The 24,833-nt window shown below is 42.3% G+C and overlaps 1 long non-coding RNA gene and 1 pseudogene across 3 annotated transcripts in view; both read left to right on the plus strand.

Annotated features, from left to right (window-relative positions):
* The window catches only part of LOC311602236, a 57,008-nt gene that overhangs the window by 15,766 nt on the left and 16,409 nt on the right, over positions 1-24,833 (plus strand). For both annotated transcript variants that reach the window (XR_014780708.1, XR_014780709.1), the window contains exon 2: positions 18,098-18,251. This is a non-coding gene — a long non-coding RNA (uncharacterized lncRNA). The remainder of the gene's footprint in view (positions 1-18,097; positions 18,252-24,833) is intronic.
* On the plus strand, positions 2,836-3,334 carry LOC311602235 (peptidyl-prolyl cis-trans isomerase A-like; annotated as a pseudogene). Its single transcript has one exon. The product of its transcript is annotated as a peptidyl-prolyl cis-trans isomerase A-like (transcript).

Below are 24,833 nucleotides of genomic sequence, written 5' to 3' on the forward strand. Positions count from 1 at the left end.
TATGACATGCATTTTTATAGAGGCTTTCTACTATTCCAAAGGCAATTTCTGTAAGAGCTCTTAATTGTTCCTCTAGTAAAGGGATAGCTGTGGGATTTAATTAGGTTGGTTTAGTGTCTCCCTCATCCTGAAATGTCTCTATCTGAACAGATCATGTCTGGAAGGAATTTGGCCATAAATGGTGGTTTGTCAATAGTGAGAACTCAAGTTTCCAAAGAAGAAGGTTCACAGGGCTGGGTGTTTCCAGTAATCCAAAAGCCAAGGAATGGTAGTGTCTAAAGTTGGTAACAAATTTCCTCTCTTTCCTGTCTATCTGATGTTTCCACTATTTTAGAGTTATTTTGTTTTCTTTTCTTTCCTTTTTTTTGAGACAGGTTCTCACTGTGTAGCCTAGCTGGTCTAGATCTTTCTATGTAGACCATGCTAGTTTGGAACTCACAGATGTCCAATTGACTCAGCTTTCCATGTACTGGGATCAAAAGCATGTACCACCACCACCACCTCTGGCTTATTTTATTTTTTGTTTGCTTGTCTGTTTTCGAGACAGAGTTTCTCTGTGTAGCCTTGACTGTCCTGGACTCACTTTGTAGACCAGGCTGGCCTCAAACTCACAGAGATCCATCTGCCTCTGCCTCCCAAGTGCTGCGATTAAAGGTGTGAGCCACCATCGCCTGGCCAGCTTATTTTATTTTATTGAGACTGGGACTTACTATGTAACCATGACTAGCCTGGAGCTTGCTGTATATAGACCACGTTCACCTCCCAGGTGCTGAGATATCAGGCATGTACTACTCTATCCAGTTTAGTTTGTTTTATTCATTTTTAAAATTATTTTTACATTTTGTATTTATTTGCACGTGCTCACGTGCTGGTATGCATGTTGACATGTGTGCAGGTGCTCACAGAGCTCAGAACAGAGCTTCAGATTCCCTGGATCTGGACTTACAAGTGGTTATGAGCTGCCCAATTTAGAGGCTGAAAAAACAGCAAGCACTCTTAACCACTGAGCCGTCTCTTGAGCTCCAAAGGTGAAATCTTTAAGCTGTATATTGTTCAGAGAGCCATCAGTCCTAGAGGACGGAGGATTAGCATACTAGAGAGCTGTCTTCCAACTCCTCTTTAGTGAGCAAATTGGGTAGTGTCTCATCTCTAAGATTTATGGTGGTGGCACTTTTTTCTTTATTCTCTTTTAGCAGGAGGAGGGTTCACAAATATCCAGGCCACTGAGTCTTCCCATGCAAGTACTGACCGTACCAGACCTTGTTTAGATCCTAAGAGCAGATGAAATCATGGATGTTCAGGATGGCTTTGCCATACATGGCCACTGAGTCTTGTATTTCTCCAAAGCCAGTTGTTCGCATGACATCTAGACTGAAAGCTAATCCAAAGTAATTATTAGTGTGTGTAGATTCCTTCTTTTCAAATGAAGTACAAATGTGTGCTTATGATATAGGCTACCTATGCAGTATCCCCATCTTTGTGTCTGTCATTGTGCCTCTATCATTTTACCCCCATTCCTCTGCCCCTGTCATAATGAACTAAGGTCTTAAGCCCAAGTCATACTATTTGACTCATATGACACATGCAAGGGTCCGTAGTGAATGTATTAACTCTGACCATAACCCTATAATATGGTAATTCAAACAAATAAAGTCACTACTGGAAGTCTAGCTAAAGCAAGATAGGAAATTGGGAGCTAGCTGGATGGTTCAGTGCTTAAGAACACTTGCTGTTCTTCCAAAGGATTGGATTCAGTTCCAAGCACCCACATAGACCAGCTCATAACCACCTGTAACTCCAGATCCAGGAGACCTGAAGCCTTTTTCTGGCTTCCTTTGGCATCCATACACATGTAGCACACACACATCCATACACATAAATAAGTAAAAGTAGGCTGGGCGTGGTGGCGCACGCCTTTAATCCCAGACTCGGGAGGCAGAGGCAGGCAGATCTCTGAGTTCGAGGCCAGCCTGGTCTACAAAGTGAGCCCAGGACAGCCAAGGGTTACACAGAGAAACCTGTCTCAAAAACAAATAAAGTGAAAATAAATATTAAAAAGAAAGGAAATTTGTGAGGGCATGAGAGAGAAAGGAGCCCAGTATCTCAGAAACCAATGAAAGCCTCTTGCCAGCTGAGAAACAGGAATTTCAGCAGTCAAAACATTTACTGTGAATGGTTGTCAACATCGAGTTGATATTCCTTTCATAGGTAGATTATATTAAAATAGCAGTAATCCAGGCTTAAGGCCTGAATGTATGTGACTTTAGGTAGGCCAGCATTCTTTTGTCTGAGATTTTCAAAGACAACCATTCACAATAAACATCTCCTACCTTCATGTGTCTATGTGGCTAGAATTTTACCTGTGGACTGTGATCTTATTAGGTACCCCTCAGGGACCACTTAATGATAAGAAAGTAACTGCAAAACACCACCAAAAGCCAGGTGGTAGTGCCGCATGCCTGTAATCCCAGAACTAGGGAGGCAGAGGCAGGCAGATCTCTGTGAGTTTGAGGCCAGCCTGGTCTACAAAGCGAGTCCAGGATAGGTAAGGCTACATAGGAAAACTCTGTTTCAAAAAAAAGCCACCAAAATCATATATACATACACACATATATGTTTATATATGTTTATATACTTTTACAATAGTATACTATATATAATACATTTGTACAATAGTAAAGTGATAGGCTACATTCTTCCTTGAGGAACCTGCACCCACATTTGGGTATGTTTTACTTTCTACCGAGCACCTCTCTTTCTCCTAATCATCATACATAGCCTATTTAAAATATCATTAGTAGCCTTTGCTGTCCCCTGTTGCCGCCTGCTGCAGCCATGGTCAACCCCACCGTGTTCTTTGACATTGCAGCCTATGGCGAGCCCTTGGGCCACATCTCCTTCGAGCTGTTTGCAGACAAAGTTCCAAAGACAGCAGAAAACTTTCATGCTTTGAGCACTGGAGGGAAAAGAACTGGGTATAAGGGTTCCTCCTTTCATGGAATTATCCCAGGATTCATGTGCCAGACTGATGACTTCACACGCCATAACGGTACTGATGGTAGGTCCATGTACAGGGGAGAAATTTGAGAATGAGAACTTCATCCTGAAGCATACAGGCCCTGACATTTTGTCCATGGCAAATGCTGGACCAAACACAATGGTTCCTAGTGTTTTGTTGTTGTTTTTTAGCTGCACTACCAAGACTGAGTGGCTGGGTGGCAAGAATGTGGTCTTTGGGGAAGGTGAAAGAAGGCATGAGCCATGGAATGCTTTTGGGTCCAGGAATGACAAGACCAGCAAGAAGATCACCATTTCTAGCTGTGGACAACTCTAATTCTTTTGACTTCTGGGCATTTTACCCATCAGACCATTTCTTGTGTAGCTAAGGGGAGTGCTCCCACCCTATCTGCTCTCAGTACCCCGTTTTTGTTTTGGTTTGGTTTGGGTTGGGTTTTGGGGGGGTTTGAGACAGGGTTTCTCTGTATAACAGACCTGGCTGTCCTGGACTCACTTTGTAGACCAGGCTGGCCCAAAGAAGTACAGTGAGAGCAGAGATTACAGGGTACTGAGAGAGGCCTGGCATGGTAGCACACGCCTTTAATCCCAGCACTTGGGAGGCAGAGGCAGGCGGATCTCTGTGAATTTGAGGCTAGCCCAGTCTACAAAGTGAGTCCAGGACAGCTAAAGCTACACAGAGAAACCTTGTCTTGAAAAACGTGTGTGTACGTAAATATATATGGTAAGAAATATATATATATTAAAAATCTCCAACTCCACCTCATAAACTGGCTAGTCCTGGAATAGTTTCAGAATTGAAGCCACATATCCTGGCTTGGCCTGATTCTAGGAGCTTCTAGAACTCCTTGGGTTGCTGAGGGTAACAGTGTCGCCCTTACCTGTATCTTGAAACAGCAACTGAGCATTTGAAGGTCACACTGATAGAAACAAATTGAGGCTTCACACTTGGGCAGCCTGGCCCCGGAGCCTGCACTTTTCTGTCCACAAGCACAAGTGGACTCGAATGGCCTCCTTGAAGAGAAGAGGCGCCTCTCTCCACAGTTACCAGAACATTTGAGAGAGAGCTGGCCAAGATGGGAAGAGCGCCCATTACTTTCCTTTAAGACTATTAGTGTTGTAGAGCTGAGAGGTGGAACTCAGAATTAGAGCACTTAGCATTGTAAGGTTTGACACACGCCCCCAGCTGTATTAAAATAAGCTTATATATTCATGTAGGTTTTGTTTTGTTTTGTTTTGTTTTGTTTTGAGACAGGGTTTTACTTCAAAGCCCCAGCTAGCCTGTTACACACTATATTAACCCAGACTGGCTTCAGACTCACAGAGGCCTGATTGCCTCTGCCTCCTGAGTGCTGGGATTAAAGGTATGCGTGGGCATACTTGGCATGTTATATATGTTATTTATTTGTGTATTTATCTGCCTACTTGTCTGTGTGCATCACACTCGTATATTGCCCACAGAGACTAAAAAAAAAAAAAAATGGCACCAGATCCTCTGGAACTATAGTTACCCACAGTTGTGAGCCACCCAATGTGGGTGCTGCACCCAGGTCCTCTGTAGGAGCCACAAGTACTCTTAACCACTGAGCCATTTCTCTAGACCATATTTACATCTTTAAAAGTACATTTTTTATTTTAAAAATGTAATAAAATTACATAATTCCCCATCCCTTCTCTCCCAACTCTTTACAGGCACCTCTTTTCTCTGAGACTCATAGCCTCTTTTTCTTTTAGTTATTACATAAACACAATTATATAAATACATAAATACAAGCTGTTTGGTCTATATAATGTTACCCATATGTATATGATTATATAGCGGACCAGTTTTGTATTTGTTTGGTTGGTTTTTTGGTTTTGTTTTGTTGTTGTTGTTTCTTTTCCTTTTTTAAGATTTATTTATTATGTATACAATGTTCTGCCTGCATATGTGCTTGTCCACCAGAGAAGGGCACCAGATTTCATTATAGATGGTTGTGAGCCACCATGTGGTTGCTGGGAATTAAATTCAGGTCCTCTGGAAGAACAGACAGTGCTCTTAACCTCTGAGCCATCTCTCCAGCCCCTGTTCTTTCTTTTGGTTTTTTGGGACAGGTTTTCTCTGTCTGTGTAGTCCTGGCTGGCCTGGAACTCTCTCTGTAGACCAGGCTGGCCTTGAACTCACAGAGATCCACCTGCCTCTGTCTCCCAAGTGCTCAGATTAAAGGCATGTGCCACCCAGTGTTCTCTTTTTAAATCAAACAAGTTTAATTCATTTCCTTTTCACATCACATTTATAATGTATGAATATATCATTACAGCCACTCTGTTGCTTTTAAAGCATTTTATAGCTATACATTACTATACAGTAAAACAAAGTTGGAATCATCATAGGTGGCACAGAGACTCCAGCACCCCCTGGTGGACTGGGAACTGACAGAGAGCTTATAGACTGGCTGCAACTACAAGGAATGGATGCAAATACAACAGAAAGGGTAAATTCCTAAGTCAAAGTATTCCTATGATATTGTCGAAACGCTTCTTATTCATACACCAAATCTTTGTTTCAGATTGTTGAAGAGGATAATACATTTTCTGTATTCTCAATATCACTAAGGAAGACATAAGGTGCCTCAGACTTACAGTAAGAGCCTCCAAACAGTTTGAATAATAGAAAGTTTTTTCATGTGAATACTTTTTAAAAAAGACAAAATGCTGGTAGCGTCCCCCAACCTTTGAAATTATCTTTCCTATGTCTTAGCAAGCACAACTCATTTCTCCAGGTTCAAGGTGAGGAGGCGTGAGGCGCCAGGCCTTTCCTTACACTGTTGTTTATGTGCCTACTCCTCTACATAGAGCCAACAACACTCCTATGGAACCATGTCCAGAAAAAAACAATGTACTTTTTTGTTTTAAGTTAGAGATTACATTTGAGGAGTAGACAGCTGGCTTCAAGTTTTCTTTTCTTTTCTTTCTTTCTTTTCTTTCTTTCTTTCTTTTTTTTTTAAAGCCAAGGTTTCTCTGTGTTCACCTTTGCTGTCCTGGACTTGCTTTGTAGACCAGGCTGGCCTTGAACTCATAGTGATCTGCCTGCCTCTGCCTCTTGGGTGCTGGGATTAAAGACGTGCGCCACCATGCCTAGCAAGTTTGCTTTGCAGTGGCGGTGTCCCCTGTAGGCTCTGGCAAGCAGTCTCCCAGCACAGAAAATGAATGCAGGAGTCCTCACCATGAGCCAAGCCTGGAACCACTTGTTATTAACTATCTTACTGAGGGGCTCCCCAGGGAAGAGCATTTCTCCCACTTTCAACATTTACCAAATACCCACAGTTCATTGTCTAGGCGTGAGGTCCTAAAAGCTTTCCCCATTCCATGTTAGCATAGGCGCTGGTGTCACTGTTGCTCAGGTCAGTTTAGGCTGCCATGTTGATGAGACATCATGAATATAAGCTCTTTGGGATTTCTAGGAAGCAAGCTCACAGCTTGTACTCCAGCTCTTATTACAGTCTTTCTGTCCCCTCTTCCACAATGATCCCCAAGTCTTCGCTACAGGAGTTGTGTTATAGACATATCAGTTGGGACCAGGAAACACACAGTGTTTTGTTTTCTGCATTGTGATCAATTGTGGTTTTCTACAGTGGTTCCCGTCTGTTGCAAAGAGACGATTCTTTGATGAGGGGTGAGAACTGCAACTGTTCTGCAGGTGTCAGGATAAATATTTAGAATGTAGTTAGGAATTATGCTTGTTTAATAAAATTGTAGTTATAGATACTTTAAAATTTTTAAAAATAAGATGCCAGGCAACATATTATATGAGGTTTCTTGTATGAGCATGAGAAGAGAAAGAAATGGGGGAGGGTTACCGCAGAGAGAGAGAGACAGAGACAGAAGAAGAGAAACAAGAAAGAGAGAGAGAGGTAAGAGGGAGGGATGAGGTGGGCCTGTCCTTTTATATGCTGGGCAGGGCCATGCCCAGTGGCAGGTAGGCAGTGACATCACAGGTAGGAAGACTGGGGCCAAATCCTAACAGCTACACCTCCAAGACGCATGATTTTAGTAGCCCTGAATAGTTGGCTAGGATTCCAGTACCCTCTTGTTGAGTGAGCCTTAGGTCCAGCTAGTGAGCTACTGGTTACTGCCAAGGTGTATGTTCCGCTGTTCTACCCTTAGGTTAGCATGCCATGCTACAACAATGGACTATAATGTTTTAGGAGCCTTTTGGACAACACTGACCAACAACTTGAAAGAGAGCTTCTCGTGACAGTTGCTGGGTTTTTTGTTTTTCAAGACAGGGTCTCTTCTTTGTAGCCTTGGCTGTCCTAGACTCACTTTGTAGACCAGGCTGGCTTTGAACTCACAGCAATCTACCTGCCTCTGCCTCCAGAGTGCTGGGATTAAAGGCGTGTTCCACCATGCCCGGCTTGTTGTTGGGGTTTTTGTTGGGTAGTCTATGGCTCTTGTGGGGAGCATTGTCAGACCAGATGGGAAAAAACTTATTAAAACTATGTGTATACACAGATGTATATGTATCATAAGTAATTATAGATATATATAATAATATGATGCCTTATAACTTGTTTTACTTTACTTCCTTCTTCTGTATTTAACTTTATCTCCTCTCCCTAATTAAAGTCCTTCCCCCATTTTTCCCACTTCCTACTTCAAATCACTCATACCCTGTTATTATTTTCTTTCTATTGCATTCCCTGCATGACCCCTTACTTTCCTGGTTTCATCAATTACTCTAGGCTATGTATGCACATCAAAGACTTGGAGCTGGGAACCTCAGATGAGAGGGACCATGTGATGTTTGTCTTTCTGGGTCTGAGTTATCTCATTCAATATGATCTTTTCTAGTTTTATCCATTTGCCTGCAAAATTCATGATTTCCTTTTTCTTTCAGCGGAATAGTGTTCCATAATATATATGCACCACATTTTCGTTATCTATTCATCGGTTGCAGGACATTTAGGTTGTTTCCATGTCTTGATTATTGTGACTAGAGTGGCAGTGAACAAACATGAGCCAACTATCTGAAGGACAGGATGTGGTATAGCTGGACCATATGGTAGATCTATTTCTAGGTTTGCTTATTTTGGTTGTTGTTGTTGTTGTTGTTTTGAGGAATCTCCACAATAATTTCCATAGTGGCTGGACCAGTTTGCACTCCCACCAACAGCTAATGAAAGTTTCCTTTTCCATACATCCTTTTCAACATTTGTTGTTGGTTGTTCCATCGATTGTTGCTGTTCTGACAGGGCTAAGAAGAAAGTTGTTTTGATTTGCATTTCCCTAATTGCTAGGCACCAGGAACATTTTTTGAAATATTTCTCAGCCATTTTCATTTCATCTTTTGAGAAGTCTCTGTTCAGATCCCAAGTTCACTTTTGAATGGTTCGTTTGGTTTTTGCTTTGTTTTGTGTTTGCCTTTTTTTTTTTTTTTTGAGTTCATTATATAGTCTAGATGTTACTCCTCTCTCATATGTATAACTGGCAAATATTCTTTCCCATTCTGTGGGCTTCCTCTTCATTTGACTGATTTCTTTGGTTTCTTTAGCTGTGTAGAAACTTTTTAGTTTTTTGAGTTTCAGTTTGTCAGTTGTTGGCCCTAATTCCAAGGCCAACGGGTTCTTAATCAGAAAGTTCTTTCCTATATCTATATCATGTAGGGTACTACCTATATTTTCTTCTAGCTGTTTCAGTGTTCCAGGTTTCACATTTACATCTTTGATGCCTTTTGGAATTGGTTTTTGTGTGATACATAGGCTCTAATTTCATTCTTCCACATGTGGACAACCAGTTTTCCCAGGACTGTTTGTTGAAGATGCTGTATTTCCTCCAGTTTTGGCATCTTCATCAAATATTAGATGGCTGTACTTACCTGAACTCATGTTTGGCTCTTTGATTTTGTTCTGTTGGTCTACAAATCTATCCTGTGGTCTATCTATGTAATTCTCATTAATGAACATTTTTGTAGGTCTGATGAAGTCTCATCAATATGGCAGTTCCACGCCTCCGCACCTTGAACCTGGGGAAATGAGCTGTGCTTGCTAAGACATGGGAAAGATAATTTCAAAGGTTGGGGGAAGCTACCAGCATTTTGTCTTTTTTTTTCTTTTAAGTATTGACATGGAAAAAAAACTTTATTATTCAAACTGTTTGGAAGCTTTTACCGTAAAGTCTGAGGCACCTTATGTCTTCCTCAGTGATATCATTGAGACTATCAGAAAGTGTATAATCCTCTTCAACAATCTGAAACAAAGATTCAGTGTATGGATAAGCAGCTTTTCAATAACATCATAGGAATACTTTGATTTAGAAATTTTACCTTTTCTGTTGTATTTGCAACCACTCCTTGTAATTTCAGCCAGTCTATAAGCTCTCTGTCAGTTCCCAGTCTGTCAGGGGGTGCTGGAGTCTCTGTACCACCTACGATGATTTCTTTTTTCTTTTTCTTTTTCTTTTTCTTTTTTTAACTGTATAGTGGTCATGTGGGCTTCTCCTGTTAGTTCTGTGTCTGATATGGACAGAGCAGGTTGTCATTGTTTTCTTTGTATAGAAGATAATTTTTTTCATACAATATAGTCTGATCATGGTTTTCTCTCTCTCATCTCCTCCCAGATCTTCCTCACCTTCCCACCTATTCAACTCCATGCTCTCGTTTTCTCTCCTTTAGAAAATGTCTTAGGGTTTCTATTGGTGCAATGAAACACCATGACCAAAAAGCAAGTTGTGGAGGAAAGAGGTTTTTTTATTTTTTTAATATATTTTATTAATTTATTCATATTACATCTCAATTGTTATCCCATCCCTTGTATCCTCCCATTCCTCCCTCCATCCCATTTTCCCCTTACTCCCCTCCCCTATGACTGTGACTGAGGGGGACCTCCTCCCTTTGTATATGCTCATAGGGTATCAAGTCTCTTCTTGGTGAGGAAAGGGTTTATTAGACTTACACTTCTACATCACAGGTCATCAACAATGGAAGTCAGATCAGGAATTCAAACAGTGCTGGAACCTGAAGGCAGGAACTGATGCAAGGGCCATGAAGGAATGCTGTTTACTGGCTTGCTCATCCCAGCTTGCTCGTCCTGCTTTTTTTATTTTTATTTTCTCTCCCCCCCCCCCTTTTTTTTTTTTTTTGTTTTTTCGAGACAGGGTTTCTCTGTGTAGCCTTGGCTGTCCTAGACCCACTTTGTAGACCAGGCTGACCTCTAACTCACAGTGATCCACCTGCCTCTGCCTCCCGAGTTTCTTTTTCTTTTTTAAAGATTTATTTATTTTTTGTATATGAGTGCTTTGTCTGCAGAAGAGGGCATCAGATCCCTTTATAGATGGCTGTGAGCCACCATGTGGTTTCTGGGAATTGAACTCAGGACCTCTGGAAGAGCAGGTGGTGCTCTTAACCACTAAGTCATCGCTCCAGCCCCTCATCCTGCTTTCTTATTGAACCCAGGACCACGAGCCCAAGGGTGCCACCCACAATGAGCTGAGCCCTCCCCTCGTCAATGACTAATTAAGAAAGTGGACTCGCCTGTAGCCTAATCTTATGGAGGCATTTTCTCAATTAAGGTTACCTCCTTTCAGATAATTCCAGCTTGTGTCAAGTTGACATAAAACTAACCAGCACAGAGAAAAACAGGTAAAAAAGAGAACCAGAATAAAACAAAACAAAGCACTAAGCAACAACAGCAAAACACTAAGAAAAATCAGAAGAAACACATACATAAACACAAACAAACCAATCTTTTTGAAACAAAGCATTAAAGATATATTTGTTCCATTTCCTTGGTACAACATGTCCCCCTACTGTCCACAGTTACTTTCATCTTGAATGTGGAGCTTACTATCCATGTAGAAATTTTATCCTTTGATTTTAATATGAATATATCAAAAACGTTTTCTAGCAGCTTTAGTCACAATACAGTCTTGTTTGCCTGAATTGAAACTTTAAACCCGTGTTAACTCTTTGTGGCACCTTCTGCAGGTGGCTTTTTATCCCTCAACATAGTATATGTTGGTACTCAGGGCTGTAGATAATCTTTCTTACATTTGCACGGTTCTGAGGGACGTCAAGTTTCTTTATTTCCTGCGATCAGAAGTGTTATGACTGGGTTGAAGAAGAAACCAAGAACCTGAGAATGGTATGACCCTGCCCCAAGGTCACAAGATGGCCCAGCCCCAGGCTTGTTGATTCCCTCTATTATCAGACAAAAGGGCTGAGGAACCAGAAGGCAAGCAAGTGGGAAGGAGCGGAAGGGAGCTTGGAGGTGAGGGTGGACAGAGGGAGGGGGAAGGAAGTGGGCAGAGCCAGCCGAGAGTGCTTTAAAATCTAGTAGTGATTCTCATTCTCAACTCTGGCCCTCATTGGGATCGCCTGGGGAGTTTCAAAACTACTGATGCCTGACACCCACCCGAGAGATTCTAATATGACTGCTCTGTAGGGAGGCGTAAGTAAGAGGCTGCTTAAAAGCTTTCCCACTGAGTTGAATGTATAGTCAGAGTTGCAAACCATTGACTAAGCAGAGCAATTTGTTAGGTAGTGAATTAGCTGAGGGGGCAGTACTTAAAGGCTGGCTTGTTAACATTAATAAGATCTTAATCCTTCAAGACTGCCTTGATAATGTGATATAAATAAGGTATTGAGATCTTCAGCCTACGGTCTATTGATAGAAATGAGCTAAAATGAAGGTGATAATCCGGTTTCCTTAGAGCTGTTCACACCAGTCTTAGCCGGTAGTGTTCAGCTGTTGTACCCACGCGAGACCCGGGGAAGAATGCCACTCAATGCAGGCCACATTAAGAGTTATTTATTTGCCAGAGGTAGAAAGCAAGCTCACACCAGAAAGGACTATTGATTCCAAGGGAGGCACGGTAGGATTTATAACCTAAAAACCTCAATTACATCATACCAGAGGCAGGCTACCATGGGCGGGGGGGAGGGGGGGGAGGATGGGGGATGGGGCCTGGGGGAGGTGTTTTCAGAAGTTTTGGTTCAGTTGATTCAAACAATTTGTTTTATATTGTAGGACAATGGGCGTAGAACAAAACTGCATAATGAGACCGATCTGCTCAGCAGGATGTGGTTAGCTGGGGGTGGGGGTGAGGGTGGGCTGGGTTTGAGGGAGCCCGTTGGGTGAGTTAGCTAAAGCTAAGACAAAACTGAGTTACTTTGGGTAGTTCACAGTTGTCAGGGCTTTAAAGGAGAGAACGATAATTTTCATGATGAATGCCAGCAAACCCCACAGCATAAGAAAATTCAGCAAACATTCTCAGAACTTCTTTTATGAAGTGCCTGTGCTCCTGAGAAGGAAGGCAGAGATGGAAAAAAAAATTATAATCCTAGTCTGGAAGAAGCCCGTACTAATGGACAACTCAGACAAATAGACAGGCAGTTAACAGAGTGACCTAAGCGTGGCACCGCATGGGTGCTGAGGACTGCTGGGAAAGGATTTATTCAGTGGACAAAGAATGGGGAAGTGGGAGTGCTGCTCCCCATCAACTTCTCAACTGCAGCAACTGCACTGAGAGGTTGAACTACAGGAACAGTGAAGGGGAGAGAGAGGCTAATAAAAGGGGACTATGCATAGCTTGGCACTATCTGTTGTCCTCTGAGGGCTGGTGGTTTCGTTGTGGTTACTGGCCGGTAGCTGTCTTTAGCCTTGGAAATGAAGGAGAAAGACTAAGTCAAGTCTAGGTCTAGTGAACCCTATATTACAATCCTGGCATATTATTTCTTAAATGGCTGGCACGTGTATATGTAAACATGAGTAGAAGCTGACATAAAAGTTAAGGCAAGCAAAAAACCAGATACCTCTGAGGAGTAGGGAAGCAAGGAAGAGGGTGGGTGAGAGGGTCTGGGAGGAGAGGAGGGAGGGGGCTATGATCAGGATGTAAAGTGAATATATAAATTAAAAATAAGTTTTTAAAATTTTAAAAAAGAGCTGGGTGGTGGTGGCGCATGCCTTTAATCTCAGCACTCAGGAGGCAGAGGCAGGTGGCTCTCCCTGTGTTTGAGGCCAGCCTGGTCTACAAAGTGAGTCCAGGACCCCTAAGGTTACACAGCAATCCGCCTGCCTTTGCCTCCCGAGTGCTGGGATTAAAGGCATGTGCCACCGTGCCTGGCATCCATCTTATTTATTTTAAACAAAACCCCTTATTCAACCTGCAGTTTGCTAGAATAAATCATCAGCAAGCCCCAGGGATCCTCCTGCCTCTACTTACCCAGTGCTGGGATTATGGGGATGCACCATTGCACCTGACTCTTTATGTGGTGCTGGGGATTGAACTCGGGTCCTCATGTTCTCATGGTCTCATGGCAAGCACTGTGTCATCAGATGAACCATCTCCCTAGCCCTCAAATTAATGTTGTTTGCTTGTTTGTTTGTTTGAAATGGGATCTCACTTATGAAGCCCTGGCTGGCCTAGAACTCATTATATAGACCAGATTGGCTTTGAACTCAGAGAAATCAGCTTGCTACTGCTTCATGAGTTCAGGGGTTAAAGTTGTGATGAACTTCAGCAATAGTTCTCAGTCTTCCTAATGCTGCAACACTTTAATAGTTTCTTATGTTGTAGTGACAACCAACCATAAAATTATTATTTTAAAAGATTTATTTATTTATTATGTATACAGTGCTCTGCCTGCATGTACACCTGCATGCCAGAAGGGGACACCAGATCTCATTATAGATGGTTGTGAGCCACCTTGTGCTTGCTGGGAACTGGACTTAGGACCTTTGGAAGAACAGTGCTCTTAACCATCTCTCCAGCCCCATAAAATTATTTTTGTTGCTACTTCATAACCGCCATTTTGCTACTGTTGTGAATAGTGATGTAAATATCTGACATGTGACCCCTGAGAAAGGGTCACTGAACCCTCAAAGGGGTCATGACATACAGGTTGAGAACCACTGGATTAAAGGCAATGTGGTGAGTTAAGTGAGAATGTCCCTCATAGGCTCTGATGTTTGGAAACTTCATCCCCAGGTGGTGGCACTGTTCAGTAGGTTTAGGTGGTGTGGCCTTGTTAGGCGAGGTATGACACTAGGGGTAGGTTTTGAGGTTTCAAAGCCAAGTGCCACTTCAAGTTCCCTTTCTCTGCTTCAGACTTGTGATTTAAGATGTGATCCCTCAGTATCCTGCTCCAGCCCACTGCTTTCTGCCATGCTCCCACACCATGACAGACTCTTATCCCTCTGGAACTGTAAGCCTAAATAAACTCTGCCTTCTATAAGTTGCCTTGGTTATGGCATTTTATCACAGCAACAGAAAAAGAACTAATACAGAGTGATAGGCAGACTGTGTTCAAAGCACCATTCTAGAAGGGTTTATAAACCAGCTCAAAGAGTATGAATTGTCTTCTTCAGCCACCCTCATTGGATTAATGTATAGCTAACCAGGATTTCTTCATACACTTGCAAACAAGTATGACTAGATAGTCCCCATTTCTTTCACAAAAGTTATCCTGTCCTTTTTTCAGAAGGTTTTTATTCTCAGTTTGAGACGTACCATGGTTTGGTTTACATTTAGAATTATTCTTCTTACCCCTATACTGAAAATTGGCAGTGAGGGAGAACACAATGGAAGAGCACAACCTCCTTGGTGTCTAGTGGAACCATCCAGTGAAGAGATTCTTGTTGGAACAGAGACGGTGGTAAGAAGTTCTGGTTTCTGAAGCTATTTCAAAGCCATCTTAGTCAGATCTGATCAAATGTTGGCCTTCACTACAAAGCTCAATGATAGCAACTTTGAAGACCTGACTGAATGGTCTGTTAGAAAAACACAGCGCGTGGCCCTCTTTCCTTCATACAAGGAGTGCTTAATTGGGGATCATTTTCATTTTAATTGATCATTTGTTCCTGCAAAGCTATGGCAGCTCTTCTAAGAATAAAAATGGTTTTTTTGTTTTGTTTTTGTGTCTTAGTTTTTCAAAACAGGGTTTCTCTGTATAGCCTTGGCTGTCCTAAATCAGGCTGGCCTTGAACTCACAGAGATCTTCCTGCCTCTGCCTCCTAAATGCTGGGACTAAAGGTGTGTGCCACCATGCCCAGGAAGAATAAAATATTTTATTTTATTTTATTTCTTGGTTTTTTGAGACAGGGTTTTTTCTCTGTGTAGCCCTGGCTGTCCTGGACTTGCTTTGTAGACCAGGTTGGCCTCAGACTCACAGAGATCCACCTGCCTCTGCCTCCCTAGTGCTGGCATTAAAGGTGTGCGCCACCACACCTGGCTAAATAAAATATTTTAATACTTTTTTTGAGTTCATATATGCATACAATGTATTTTGATCGTATTTACCTGCACTTGTCCCCTTAACTCCTAGATCCATCCCCTACTCCCCATCTCCTCTCAACATCACCACCTCCTTTTAAAAAATAACTCACTGAATCCAGTTTGTGCTGCCCACATACTCCTGGGGGAGGGGCGCAATCCACTGGAGTGGTTGACTTACCATAGGTCACACACATCCTTTAAGAAAACTGCCTCAAAAAAAAAACCCTGTCTCTTCCTCTCCTAGAAGCCACCAACTGTCAATAACTCCTCAGTTTAGGATGGGGCTCACGAGCTTCTCCTCACTACATGCAGGAATGCTGAGTGGCTTATCTTGTAGAGGCCTGAGGCAGGCAGCCACAGCTGCTGGGAGTTTATGAGCATAATGGTCCTGACTTGTCTACATGACACTGTTTTACTTCAGTCCTTCCTGACCCCTGACTCTTAGAACCTTTCTACTTCCTGCTTCCTCTTCGGCAATGGTGTCTGAGCCTTGGAGGGAAGTGGAGTGATACAGACATCCAATTTGTTGCTGAAAACTACCCAGATGTTTACTGTGTTAGCTGCCTTCACTGCACACACACACACACACACACACACACACACACACACACACACACACACACACACACACACACACACACACCCACAAGGTAAATGTTTCCCTAGGTTCCATGAGAAACTAGCAAATTAACCAATGGAGTAGGTCGTGGAACTTAATTTTCACTAGGATGGGCAGAACCACACAGCCTAGGTTTGCAGCTGTAATATGAAGTGAAGGTTGATTGGTTTTGGTTTTCCAGACAGGGTTTCTCTGTGTAGTCCTGGATGTCTTAGAATTGCTTTGTAGACCAGGTTGGCCTCGAACTCACAGTCATCCGCCTACCTCTGCCTCCCAAATACTGGGATCACAAGTGTGTGCCCCCTCTGCCCTTCTCTGTGCGGTTTGAGAGCCACACTAATCTATGAATATAGAGATGTGAGTTTAGAGGTCAGTTTGACACTATATCCATTTTAGCAGCATAATAGTAGGTCCATCCCTTGGCTTATGACTTACGGCCCCAGTTATGGATATGGAGCCAGAATTATAGTACCGGGCATGCATTTCCTTCTGTGGAGTAGGCCTTAAATCCAATCAGAGTGTTGCTGGCTACCCTCATAACATTTGTGCCACCACTGTACTCGCGAGCATACTTTGACATGCCAGCCATTACTGTTGCTCACAGGGTTCACAGCTGAATAGGACTATTGAGGACCCCTTCCCCACCCCCAGCAGCCTGCAGAACACCTTTCAATACTATGAAAGCTAGCCATTATGTAGGAAACATCTTAGTCAGAACCAACTTGATGTCTTCCTATCCTATGTCCAAAATTTGTAGTGTCTTCAGCAATAGAGTTTTACCACCAAGTTCTGGTGAGTGGCTATGCTGGTTAGGGTTTTTTTTTTTTTTTTTTTGTCAACTTGACATAAACTATATCCATCTGGATAGAAGAGACTCAGCTGAGAAGACGCCTCAATCAGATAGGCCTGTAGGCAAGTCTATGAGGGCGTTTTCTTGATTAATGGTTGATCTGGGAAGGCCCAGTCTACTGTGGGCAGTGTCAACCTTAGGCACCTGGATTGTATAAAAAACAATGCTGAGTGACCCATAAGGAGTGAGTGCCTAGGTTCTAGAGGTACTCCAAATTAATCTCAGTGTTTTATTTTGTATTTGTTGATCAAATCATGATCTTTGTCTTTCTGGGTCTGGGTTACCTCACTCAGTATAATATTCTACAGTTCCATTGGTTTACCTGCAAATTCATAACTTATTTTTTCTTTATAGCTGAATAAAGAATACAAAGTCCATGTTGTATAGGCTACTCATTTTCTTTTCCATTCATGAGGCGGTAGAAATTTAAGCTGTTTCTATGCCCTAGCTATTGTAATTAGAGCAGCAATGACCAGGGATGAGCATGTCTCTCTGTAGTAGGAAATAGAATTCTTTGTATATATGCCCAATAGTGGTATAGTGAGGTCATATTGTGGTTGATCTATTTCTAATTTTTTGTTGTTGTTGTTGTTGTTTTCGAGACAGGGTTTCTCTGTGTAGCCTTAGCTGTCCTGGACTCACTTTGTAGACCAAGTTGGCCTCGAACTCACAGAGATCTACCTGCCTCTGCCTCCCAAGTGCTGGGATTAAAGGCATGCGCCACTACGTCCAGCCTATTTCTAATTTTTAAAGGAACTGCCACACTAATGTCCATAATGGATGTACCAGTTTGCACACCCACCAACAGTGTATGAGAATTCCATTGCGTATACTCTCACAAGCATTTGTTGTCTTCTTATTAATCTTTGCCATTTTGATTGGGGTAATATGAAATCATAAAGTAGTTTTAATTTGCATTTCTCTGATAGCTAAGGATGTCAAACAAAAAGTTCAGTTCATATTGTCTTTATACTGTTCTGTACCTTTTATAAATAATATATCTCAGAAATGTTTACAAATCAGTGTATAGGTAACTTACTCTTTCTTTCCTTACTTATTTTCTTTTTTTGTTTGTTTGTTTTGTTTTGTTTTGTTTTTTACAAGACAGGGTTTCTCTGTGTAGCCTTGGCTGTCCTGGACTCACTTTGTAGACCAGGCTGGCCTCGAACTCACAGCGATCCGCCGGCCTCTGTCTCCCGAGTGCTGGGATTAAAGGTGTGCACCACCACACCCAACTCCTTCCTTATTTTCTTATGCTGGGATTAACCCCAGGGGCTTGTGCATACTAGGTAAATGCTCCACCAAATATGAAGATACACACTTAGAACCTCTCCATTTTTTCTTTTCTTTTACCTGTATAGCTGTTTTGCCTGCAGGTGTGTCTGTCCACTACATGCATGCTTGATTTCTATGGAAGCCAAAAGAGATCGGTGGATGCCCTGGAACTGGAATTACAGATGGTTGCAAGATATCTTGCAGATGCTAGGAAGTAAATTCAGCTCCTGTGCAAGAGCAGTAAGTACTCAACTGCTGAGCTACCTCTCTGCTCCCCTCCCCATTTTTTGTAGCTCTTGAATATTCCTTTGCATGCATGTAGCCTATTTTTCAATGTTGGTTATACTCAAATTCTAGTTATGAAGAGGAATAATCTTGTATATGTAACATCTTGCATATTCCCATGAATGGAATTAATGATTAATTACTAATTTATTTTATGTATAGACGGGACTTGGGAAAGGGGAAGAGATGGGAGGGCAAGAGAGGGTAGAAACGAAGCCAAATATGACCAGAACATGATATATTCATGTGTGCAAATATCACAGTGATAATAATTAATTTTTACAATTACTATATTAACTGTAACAAAATTAATGTCTTTAAAAAAATCTGTGTTAGACTATTAATGATAATCTGCCATGCTTGCAGACAAGAGCCTAGCATAACTGTCTTCTAAGAGGCCCCACCCAGCAGCTGATGGAAACAGATGCAGAGCCCCACAGCCAAACAATAGGCAGAGCTCAAGGAAGAGTAGGGGGAAGAATTGAGGGAACCAGAGGGGTCAAGGACACCACAAGAAGACCTACAGAGTCAAGTAACTTGGGCCCATAGAAACTGAACCACCAACCAAAGAGCATGCATGGGCTGGACCTAGACCTCCTGTACACATGTAGCAGATGTGCAGCACAGTCATCATGTGGGTCCCCTAACAATGGGAGTAGAGGTTATCTATAACTGCTGCCTGCCTTTGGATCCCTTCCTCCTAGCTGGCTGCCTTGTCTGACCTCAGTGGGAGAGTCTACGGAACTGTGGATAGCAATGTCAAATCAAGCAAACTAGCACAGCCAGTGGAGGGCTCACTAGGTTTTCATTCCTATTGTACAGCAGTCCTGTGCTTCAGTCTGAGTGGTCAGGGCTTGGCCTCACATTCTTACATAGTTAGCTAACTCCTAATTGCACAGCTGAGAGGCAAAACAGGCGTATGATAGCAGGATGAAACTTTGAGCACAAACTCTTACCTTAGAAAAATGATGCCAATTGCCAAGCACGCTTTTAGTCCCAGCACTCAGGAGGCTGAGGCAGGTGCATCGCTGTGACTTCAAGGCCAACCTGATCTACAAAGTGAGTTCAGGACAGCCAAAGCTACACAGAGAAACCCTGTTTCGAAAACCCAAAAAATAAAAAAAATAAAAAAGGGAATGTATTAGTTACTATTCTATTGTATTGTGGTGATGAAATCTCTTGATCAAGGACCTAGACAAATGGCTCAGAGATTAAAAGCACATGCAGAGGACCTGAGTTTAGTTCCCAGCACCCCCCATTGTAGCTTACAATGGTCTAACTCCAGTTCCAAGGAACCCAATGCCCTCTTTTGACCACTAACGCCATCATGGGGACCCACTCTCATGATTTCATCCAATCAGAATTACCTCCTAAAGGCCCTAAAATGCACAAACATGTGGATTTGGTGATGAAGTCTCCAGCCATGATCTTTTTTAGATGGGGGCTAAGCTCATGACTCTTGCTATCTTGTAAAAGCTCTATTTGGAGATAGACTTTACCATCCTTCATCTTTGCTTCCTGTTCCTACTCCTGCTAATTCCCAGCTTCAGGTCACCTCAATGGAAAGAGGCTATTCTGTTGTCCAGGAGCCCAGCGCATAGAGTGGTTCTTCCCATCTCAACTAACTTAATCTAGATAAGCCTTACAGACAGACATAGAGTCTAACCAGTCAAGCAGTCTCTTACAGCAATGTTCTCAGGCTTGTTTTCTAGGTGACCCTAGGTCCTTTTAAGATGACAATATTAGCTATCACAAATGGATTCATTATAGCATTTTCATACATGTATATAATTTATTTCCTTTTCTTGTCCCTCTTTCATTCCTGCTGATCCTCTTTTTTTTTTTAATCTTTTTGTGGCAATGGTGGTGACCCAGTGAGTTTCATTAGGGTTGTAGGGTTGTCCACATATAAATTGTTGATAGGGTGTTGATAGGCCCAATCTTATACAAATCTTGTACAGATAGCCACAATTTCTTGGGTTCAGTAGCCATATCATTCCTGGAAACTAGCAATCCCCACTTCTCTCCCTATCTCTCCAGCTCTCACATTCTTTCTATGTGTCTTAGTTAGCATTTCTATTGCTGTGACAAAACACTATGACCAAAAGCAACTTGGGAAGAAAAGGGTTTATTTCAACTTCCACTTCCACATCACATCCATTACTGAGGGAAGTCAGGGCAGAAACTCACACAGGACAGGAACCTAGAGGCAGGAACTAAAGCAGAGTCCATGGAGGGGTGCTGCTTTCTAGCTTGCTCTCCACGACTTAGCCTATTCCTTATAGCACCCAAGACCATTTGCCCAGGAGTGATACCACATGTAGTAGTCTAGGCCCTCCCATATCAATCACTAACATTTAAAAAATGCCCTATAGGCTTGCCTACCGGCCAATCTTATGGAAGCATTTTCTCAATTAAGAGTGCCTCTTACTGAAATGACTCTAGGTTATTCAAGCTGATAGAAAACTAGCCAGGACACTGTTCATCCTTTGATGTTCTCTGAGCCTTACAGAAGGTGATAGATCATTTATAGCTGGGTATCCAACAGCCACTTCTTCTCAGTACTTTTTTTGTTTGTTTGTTTTAGTTTTTGGGTTTTATTTTCCAGCGGGGGTGGGGGGGTTTTGAGACAGGGTTTCTCTGAGTAGCCATGGCTGCTGTCCTTGATCTGTAGACCGGGCTGGCCTCACACTCACAGAGATCCGCCTGGCTCTGCCTCCTGCATGCTGGGATTAAAGGTGTGTCCTTTCTCAGCACTTTGACTATTTATGAATCTGCAGTCATTATTGACCACCTCAAAAAGAAGCTTCCCTGGTAAAGCTGACAGCATCACTAATCCATAGGCATAAACAGTCATTTAGAAGGTGATTGATAGGCACATCACGTCCATTTAGCAAAGGAACAGCAGTAGCTTCAGCACTAGGGCCTAGGACCCCTCCCCCCATGGGTTTTGCCGTGGGCTTTGATCAGGTTTACAGTATTAGACATGAATTATTTCCTGTGGAGCCAATTCCAGAAATAGGGTCTTACTACCTAGTTCTGGTGGACAACCAACAACAATGCCAATTCCTTATGTTGTTTTGGGAGCCCCTGAAGCCTCCCTAACACCTCCTAGGAAGTAGCCTATCTTTGCACTGGGATTTTTGTTAAATAATCTATAGCTTTTTGGAAGTAGCTTTATCCACCCAGACAGTGTACTTCTGCTCAAACTCTTTTTAAAATCTGTATTTTTTTTATTAGCCTATCAAGCCTATAAGATTTCCTTAGGGCTGTTTCATAAAGCATTAGCTTTGCTTGTCACCCCCCCATTTCTCTACCCACTACCCACCCTGCCTTGCTTGAGCCTTCCCACCCCCAGTACCTTCCTTTGTACTTTCATATCACATGTGATCCACTACTCCCTCTTAAAGAATATTTTCTCCTCTCACAGGCTCCTTTATAGTTTTCTGGGCTCAATACACCCCCACTCCTACATAAATGCATGTATAAAACTCAGGAGCTGGGACCTACATATAAGAGAGAACATGTGGTGTTTGTCTTTCTGAGCCTGAATTACCTCACTTAATATAATTTTTCCCATCTGTTTTCCTCCAAATTTCATTTTTCTTTAGGGTTCACTAAAATTCTGTTGTGTGGCTCAGTTGATAAAGTTCTTGCCTATTATGCATGAAACTCTGGGTTTGATCCCCACCACCACATAAAACCAGGGCTGATGGCACATGCCTGTAGTACCAGCATGAGAGAGAGAGAGAGAGAGAGAGAGAGAGAGAGAGAGAGAGAGAGAGAGAGAGAGAGACAGACAGACAGAGAGAGACAGACAGAGAGAGACAGAGAGACAGACAGAGAGAGACAGAGAGAAACAGAGAGACAGAGAGAAACAGAGACAGAGACAGAGAGAAGTAGATGGATAAAAAGTTCGTGATCATCCCTAGCTACATATGGGCATAATGAGTTTCAGGCTAACCTGGGCTACATGAGACCCTGCCTCTAAAAAATTTATTATATATATGTACCACATTTTCATTGGTTGGTTCCATTTTCTTGGTAATGTAAATAGAGCAGTGGTAAGCATGGCTGTGCAAGTATTTCTATAAAATATAAAGTCCTTTGGGTGCATGCCTATAGGTGGTAGAGCTGGATCATATAGAGTTTCTATTGTAGCTTTTTGGGAAACTTCCATGCTGGTTTCCATGATAGCTGTACCAGTTTACAAGTCCTCACTAGCATTTGTTTACTTAGTCTTAGCCATTCTGACTGGGGTGAGACAGAATCTCAAAGTAGTTTTAAGTTGTCCTGATAGCTAAGGATACCAAGCACTTCAGAGACTATATAATGGCTTTTTGTGTTACTTCTGAGAACTCCCCGTTCAGTTCTTTAGCCTTAGCTGGCTTCTCTTATAGTATTTAGATCTTTGGAAAAGTGGTACCTCCAGGAGGTAGAGGCAGGAGAGTTCAAGGTCAACCTCAGCTACATAGTAAGTTTGAGGCCAGCCTGAGCTGCATGAGATCCCCTCTCAAAAGTACATCAGTAAGGGGCTGGAGAGATTGCTCAGAGACTAAGAGCTCTGACTACTCTTCCAAAGGTCCTGAGTTCAATTCCCAGCAACCATTTGGTGGCTTACAACTATCTCTAATGAGATCTGGTATTCTCTTCTGGGCTGCAGGCAGAACCCTGTATAATAGATAGATAGATAGATAGATAGATAGATAGATAGATAGATAGATAGATAGATAAATCTTTTTTTAAAAGTACATCAGTAAACAAAAATCTTTGGTGAAGAGTCTTTTCATCAATTGTTTTTCTGCTGTCAGTAGTTTATGTTCACTATGTAGGGATCATTAAAGTTCTAAAACATCTTCAAAATAGTGGGTCCCACTAAGCTAGAAGCTTCCTCACTTCCGGCTAGCCTTCATAATGCCATAAGGTGCTACACAGGTTGCTGGGGGAGATGAAGGAGACAGTCTTGCTCAGCCATCAGCCATTACATACCAGTACCAACCTGCTGGGCAAGATGCTCCCACATGTGCAAGAGTGACATTACTGGTGTGAATTGGCTTTGACACCCACTCCATAGGCAGAAATCCATGCCTGGCTCTATGGTTAAGATCAGAGGATGTCTGTACAGGATGGAAGTTAAGTTCTCAGCATTCATGTTAGGTTGCTCACAACTATGTGTATCTTAAGCTCCAGGTAGATCCCATGCCTCTAGACTCCACAGGCACCTGGACTCATGTGGGCATAGCCATGCATAAACCACAGGTAATCAGACAGACAGACAGACAGACAGACGCACAGAATAGGGGGAGACCTCCATGAATGCACACATACATAATTAAAAATAAAATAAAAGCTGGGCAGTGGTGGCACATGCCTTTAATCCCAGCACTTGGCAGGCAGAGGCAGGTGGATCTGATCTACAAAGTGAGTCCAGGACAGCCAAGGCTACACAAAGAAACCCTGTCTCGAGAAACCAAAGTAAATTAATTAATTGATTAAATAAATACAGCCAGGTGTGGTGGCACACGCCTTTAATCCCAGCACTCACTCAGAAGGCAGAGGCAGGCAGATCTCTGAGTTCAAGGCCAGCCTGGTCTACAGAATGAGCTTCATGACAGCCAAGGCTACACAGAAAAACCCTGTATCAAAAGACAAACATAAATAAATAAAATAAATCTATGGGAGGGAGGGAGGAATGGGAGGATACAAGGGATGGGATAACAATTGAGATGTAATATGAATAAATTAATAAAATATATTAAAAATAGTAAAATAAAATAAATCTAAAAAAATAGGGTTGAGATCAGACTACAAGAAGGAACTTAATACTATTGTTTAGCTATATTGGCATAGTACCAAACTGCCTTCTAAATACTGATGTATTTAATACTTATGTATGTAAATACCCATAGACAAATGCAACTCTAAGCACCTTTTCCCAGTGATTGGTGGTGAATGAAGAGACTCTTGGCTACATAAGGTGCTGAGAGTAAGTGATGGTTGAATATGCAGCTCTGATGAAAACATTGACACTATCCCCTCTAAGGCTTAGGGAACATTGCAGAAGAAGGCATAGAAAGAATGTTAAGAGCCAGAGGATACGGAGAAGGGCTACAAAATGGCATCTGCTGGGCGAGACACAGCTCTTTGAGATCACAAGCTCACAGCAATTGTGGATGACTGCAGACCTGGATAGAGGAGTCATCATCAGGGGGAATACTACCTCCTACTGCTGACTAATTTGCTGGTAAAATCCTGGAGAGGGGCAGTCATTCCATTCAGTTGTGTATCCACTGGTGACCCCACCAAGCTCCAATAGGTAGTTTCAATCCAATGACCACACAGATGGCCCTGATTAAACTAAATCCAAAGTCACAAATCTGGGGAAGGGACTGGTAGATGTGAGGAAGGCAATAATAGAAACGAGAAGGAGGTAAGAGATGACTGGGAAAACATAATGACAAAAGCAGCCAGCTCTAATATAAACTTCAGGGTATAAATGGCGAATTCCATGTGTCAGCTTGCCTCGGTCATAAGGTG

This window comes from Acomys minous, assembly GCF_964271855.1.
Source record: "Acomys minous genome assembly, chromosome: 7".
NCBI lineage: Eukaryota > Metazoa > Chordata > Mammalia > Rodentia > Muridae > Acomys > Acomys minous.